This window comes from Nomascus leucogenys, chromosome 7b (genome assembly GCF_006542625.1).
Source record: "Nomascus leucogenys isolate Asia chromosome 7b, Asia_NLE_v1, whole genome shotgun sequence".
Taxonomy (NCBI): domain Eukaryota; kingdom Metazoa; phylum Chordata; class Mammalia; order Primates; family Hylobatidae; genus Nomascus; species Nomascus leucogenys.
In genome coordinates, this window is record NC_044387.1 from 90137041 (window position 1) to 90143367 (window position 6327).

A 6327-nucleotide genomic window follows, 5' to 3' on the forward strand; every position below is an offset into this window, starting at 1 on the left:
AAAATGGGATGTCATGTTAATCCACACCATGACCATTCTGTATCTTTCTTCCCTTTGTTTCCCAGTTTATAACACTTTCCGCCTCTATCTCTCATTCTGGAAAATTCTCCCGTGCTCTAGACTTGAATCTCTGATACTTCACCTCCCGCTTATGTGAACTTGGACATGTTACTTGATATTGCTTTGCTTTAATTTTCTTATGTGTAACTGCAGATAATAATAGTCCCTACCTCATAAAGTTGTTACAGAGATTAAGTAATAATATGCATGTAAAACATCGATTGAGCTATTATTACACAGCCTTTAAGATTCAAGTTCAAATCCCACTTCCAGGCCGGGTGCAGTTGCTCACCTCCGTAATCTCAGCACTTTGGGAGGCCAAGGTGGGTGGATCACCTGAGGTCAGGAGTTCGAGACTAGTCTGGCCAACTACTATAAATACAAAAATTAGCCAGGTATGGTGGTGGGTGCCTGTAATCTCAGCTACATAGGAGGCTGAGGCAGGAGTATTGCTTGAAACCTGGAGGTGGAGGTTGCAGCGAGCCACTGCACTCCAGCCTGGGTGACAGAGCGAGACACCATCTCAAAAAAACAAAACAAAACAAAAACAAAAAACCAAATACCACTTCTTCGTAAAGTCATCTCCAATACTCCCCAATGGAAAGGACAGTTTCCTTCGCTGATTTACTGTAGCACTTACTGTCCTCATGAACAACAGGGCCCTTAGCATACATGGTCTTGTAGTCTAATTGTGTACATCTTTTCTCATCTGAACTACAGGGAAATTTTTTGGATGGTAGCGAGTGTGTCTTCTTGCAGTGTCTAGCACAGTGTTCAGCATACAGCAGATATTTAATAAATAATTATTAAATCTAAAAGTCAAATGGATATTTTAATGAATTGGTTGAGTGAATCAATGATTTAGGGGGTCAAAGCCAGTTTTGCAACTCTTAATTCATTGCCCACATGAAAGGCATAAAAGTGTCTGGCATCAATTAGAATGGCTGAAGGGGATTTTTGGAGAATTCAGTCCCTGGGAACCAGAAGCACCTAAGTGAGGGGGTGTCCAGTTGTGGGAGTGGAAGGCCAGAAATGAGAGAGAGAAGCCACAGGCCTCCTGTTCCTGTGCAGGCCTTAGCTGACAGGGAAGACTTTAACTTTTAATGAAGATTACAGTTTTACTTATTGCACTAGACTGGACGTATTCATCACTGAACCGAGACTAATTTTTAATGATGACATCATCGGAAGACTTTTTGTTATTTGACAGTGACTAAGAGCTAAGTGATCCATCTTAGTTTTCATCCGAACAGTAGAGGAAGAACCAGCCTAAAAGATGGATTCGAATGGCCAAGTGAGAAAACAACGTTGGCTCCATCTCAGGAGCCCCACTGTTAATGTAATGGTGTCATGAGGTTGAGTTAGTGTCTGTCGATCCTGGCCTGTTGGACAGCAGGCAGGAATGCCTGGAATGCCAGGCAGAGGTAGAAGTGTTTGTAGGGAGAGGAATAAAAGCCATCAAAGGGAAGCAGAGGTCATGAAATTATGACCTGCTCCTGGCAGAAAGGGGGATCCTGCCACATAGCCATCAGCTCACTCCTGTCCAATTTTTTTTTTTGCTTTGGTTTTTGAGACAGTCTTTCTCTGCTGCCCAGGCTGGAGTACAGTGGTGTGATCTTGGCTCACCACAACCTCCATCTCCTGGGTTCAAGCAATTCTTATGCCTTAGCCTTGGTTAGCTTGAGTAGCTGTGATTACAGGTGCACGCCACCACATCCAGCTAATTTTTGTATTTTTAGTAGAGATGAGGTTTCGCTATGTTGGCCAGGCTGTTCTCGAACTCTTGGCCTCATGTGATCCACCTGCCTTGGCCTCCCAAAGTGCTGGGATTACAGGTGTGAGCCACTGCACCCAACCCCATCCAACTGTTTTAATTGCTGCACAGATGTGGATGCTTCTGCTGGTCATCATCTCTGCTTCTCTCCCTCTAGAGGCCTCTCATCTCCCCCTGCAAAACTGCCAACCTGAGTTACTGCCCAGTTTTTCTTCTTGGGCCCCACAGCACAAGCCAAGAGCATTGCTCTGTTGCCCAGGCTGGAGTGCAGTGGTGCGATCTCGGCTCACTTCTACCTCTGCCTCCTGGGTTCAAGTGATTCTCCTGCCTCCCAAGTAGCTGGGATTACAGGCATGTGCCACCATAGCTGGCTAATTTTTGTATTTTTAGTAGAGATGGGGTTTCACCATCTTGGCCAGGCTAGTCTCGAACTCCTGATCTCATGATCCATCCCCGTCAGCCTCCCAAAGTGCTGGGATTACAGGCATGAGCCACTGTGCCCAGCCAGACTTGTTTATTTTTAATGCTCAGGGATTTGGGGTAATAAAAAATCAGGTTTGGCCATAACATCATAACAGCAACTGGTCCCTTGGCCACATGTAGAAAATAAACTGGGATGTTTGTTTTGTCACCTGTCTGCCTTCCCCCTCCTCTGTGCCTTATTGCCACTTCCCACTGCCTCCCATCAGTCCCCGCTGTAGAGTCCTGCCACAGTTTGTACATTCGGCATAGTGGCCCCTATTTTGGACTTTTCTGCCCTTTTATATAACTAACTAGTGCTAAAAGAACAGCTAGGAAATCTGACATATAAATCAAGTTATAAGCGGATGTTAATGACTGAATGCATGATGTTTGGGGCTCAAGAGAATTGTTTTTATATTGCATTGAGGTTGGGCACAGCGCCTCACACCTGTAATCCCAGCACTTTTGAAGGCTGAAGTGGAAGAATAGCCCGGAGTTTGAGATTAGTCTGGGCCACAAAGCGAGAACCCCATCTCTACAAAAATTTTAAAAATTAGCCTGGCATATGGTGTGTGTCTGTAGTCCCAGCTACTCAGGAGACTGAGGCAGGAGGATCGCTTGAGCCCAGGAGTTTGAGGCTGTAGTGAGCTATGACTGCACCACTGCACTCCAGCCTGAACGACAGAGTGATACTCTGTCTCAAAAAAAAAAAAAATTTTTTTTGCTAGGAAAAATAAACTTTGGAAGGTGCCTGTGTAGTAAAGGTTTCAGCTAGAATCAGTACACCAAGAAATTTATTCTTACTGGGTATTTGACTGGAGGAGAGTGGTTTCTGTGTATATGTTGTATGGTGGAGGGGAGAGGGTCTGAGGGAAAAAAAGGAATGCCAAGGGATGAATTGATATTTGTAAAGCAGTAGCGTTTCAGTGCACAGATTCTACAGCCAGAGGGCCTGGGTTCAGGTCCCAGTTCTACCACATAGCAGCTGGTGACAACTTCAGACAAATTGCTGAACCTCCTGTACCCAAATTTCATTTGTAAACTGGGGATGTTAGTAGTTCAATGCCCCTCAGGGGTGTTTTGAGTTAATTTATGTAATCTACTTAGCATACACATGGCACATATGTGCTACGTAAGCACCAGCTATTAATACTCCTAAGTGTTTCTGCAGCCCACTTGGATGAACTCCTTTCTGAGCCAGGTAAGCAGAGGGGCTGCAGGAAGGACTCTGTGAGACCCAGGGACATGGGAGCACTGTGTGTATTCCTAATAGAAAAAGTATGACCCAGAGAAAGGAAAAGAACATTGATATGGTTTAGTTTTGTTCCCACTCAAATCTTAACTTGAATTGTGTCTCCCAGAATTCCCGCATGTTGTGTGAGGGATTCAGGGGGAGGTAATTGAATCATGGGGGCTGGTCTTTTGCGTGCTATCTCATGATAGCAAATAAGTCTCACGAGATCTGATGGGTTTATCAGGAGTTTCCGCTTTTGCTTCTTTCTCATTTTCTCTTGCTGTCACGATGTAAGAAGTGCCTTTCTCCTCCTGCCATGATTCTGAGGCCTCCCCAGCCATGTGGAACTGTAAGTCCAATTAAACCTCTTTTTCTTCCCAGTCTTGGGTATGTCTTTATGAGCAGCATGAAAACGGACTAATACAAACGTTCTGCACCAGGCTTTAGAACCTCCAGGGTTTCTGTTTTTGGGAACCTCAGGAGACAGTGCAGATTTCATGGAGAGACAGAGACCAGCACCAATACTGTTGGTAAGGCAACTAGTGCCCATGAGACTAAGTGAAATGGAAGAATGTGAGAGGCCTGTTTTGTGCACATAGGAGCCATCCCCTAGGACTCTCAGAAATACTGAAGGGGAACTCTTCATGGGACCAAGCCCTGTATTGTAAGAGGAATAATAGGAATGTGTTTAACCTGAGTTATAATCTGATAGGACCTATCAGTATGCAAAAGCTAGCAAGGCTAGTCATACAAATACAGGAGATCTCATTAAATCTGTTGACTCTGAGGAAGTCTCCTTGGGCCTCTTGCTTGCATTTCTTTTCTTGCCAGCTTTTTTTTTTTTTTTTTTCCTCCTTCCTTGTCTGCAAAGTTGTTTCCTGAATGTCTAGGTTTTAAACATATTTTGGTTTCATCCATGGAAATCAGAAACCAGGCTGGGGAGCAATTTACTTCTTGCCATTCTACTCGGGGTTTGGAATTCTTTCTTGTCGATGCTGTCTCAAAGCTACCTCTCTTGCTCTCCATGTGCAATATTACTCATTAATAAAATCATGGAAAATGCTGACACGGATATCCTCAGGAAAGCCAAGATAGCACTGGAGCAAGGATTGAAGCCCCTGTGCTTGCTGATGATGTAATATACTTGAGCAGGTGCCATCTCAATGTTAGATAAGCATGAAGAGACCTGGCCATGCTTCTCTCACACGTTCCTTGGTGAATGGGTGGGCTGGCTCTTAGTGCTTAAGGATTGATTGCCTCAGTCATGGCAGACCTATGATCAGCATCTTCAAGTTTAGCACTCAGTTGCTCTAAACAATTACTTCATATGTACTAGTCTCATCTTCGCAGATAGGTGATCATTTCGTTGGCATTTCTGCAGTGTTTAGCAGAAACAAGAACATAATAAAAGCTTAATAAATATTTAATTGCTACTGTAAGAAAGTAGAACAATGGAGCAAATATTTTCTTCTTTCAGCTCATATAGTACTCACATCCTTCTTGCTCATATGCAATTTCAATAGTGAGAAGGGGATACTCCACTCACTTCTTAATTCCTCCCTTTGGCATGTGGCTGGTATGGATTTTTTACATACTAGGGTAAACATGGCTTTCATGTCAATAGTACTGTCACAAGGAATGAGGAATTACACCAAAGCTGATTGCAAGAAAGAAAGCTTTAATTGTTAAACTCAGATCTATTGTGAACCAGCAATGATGGTGAAAATACGCAGAATGCAGTGACAATCTAATGGGCTGGAGTAACGTCAGACTAATGCATCAAAATGAACATGTGGTAGAACCGAATGCAGAAATTAAAAATGTCTTTACACACGCCTGTAATCCCAGCATTTTGGGAGGCCAAGGCGGGTGGATCACCTGAGGTCAGGAGTTCAAAACCAGCCTGGCCAACATGGTGAAACCCCATCTCAACTTAAAATACAAAAACTTAGCTGGGTGTGGTGGCAGATGCCTGTAATCCCAGCTACTTGAAAGGCTGAGGCAAGAGAATGACTTGGACCCAGGAGGTGGAGGTTGCAGTGATCCGAGATTGTGCCACTGCACTCCAGCCTGGGTGACAGACAGAGCGAGACTGTCTAAAAAAAAAAAAAAAAGTCCTAACAGATGGATTCTTACTAATTTATACAATAAGTGTACCTCATTCCCCATCCCCACTCTCATTTTGTTGGGAGCAATCTTTTGCTAACCATGCAGATATTAGACATTTACTTGCATAATTTCTTTTGTGTATTTTTATACACACTACATTTTGAGAATGCAATTAGGAATTGGGCTTTTGCTCACAATTGCTCTCTTTTACTGCCTCAACACAGACGTTATTGTTAACAGTGACTACTCTATGAGGATTGTGCCTTGCTTTTTCAAATGTTGAACACAATGCTAGATTAAATGAGTAGGCCATGCAATTCCTTAACCACAAAGGCTATTCACCCTCCTACTCCTCTCCTTCCCCTGAAGTGCTGCTTCTCAGTCCTTTTTTTTCTTTTCAGATTTAACAGTCCTGATTCAGCAGATCCAGAGCTGCTGGGACCTCCCAACACCCATCTCAGAGTATATGTTATTTGGCTAGGGTTGCCATGACAAAGTACCACAGACAGGGTGGCTTAAGCAACAGAAATTTATTTTCTCACAATTTTAGAGGCTAGAAGTCCAAGAACAAGTTGTCAGCAGGTTTGGTTTCTTTTGAGGCCTTTCTCGTTGGCTTGCAGATGTTACATTCTCATTGTGTCCTCACATGGTCATCCTTCTGTCTGTGTTCTCTGTGTCTTTTTTTTTT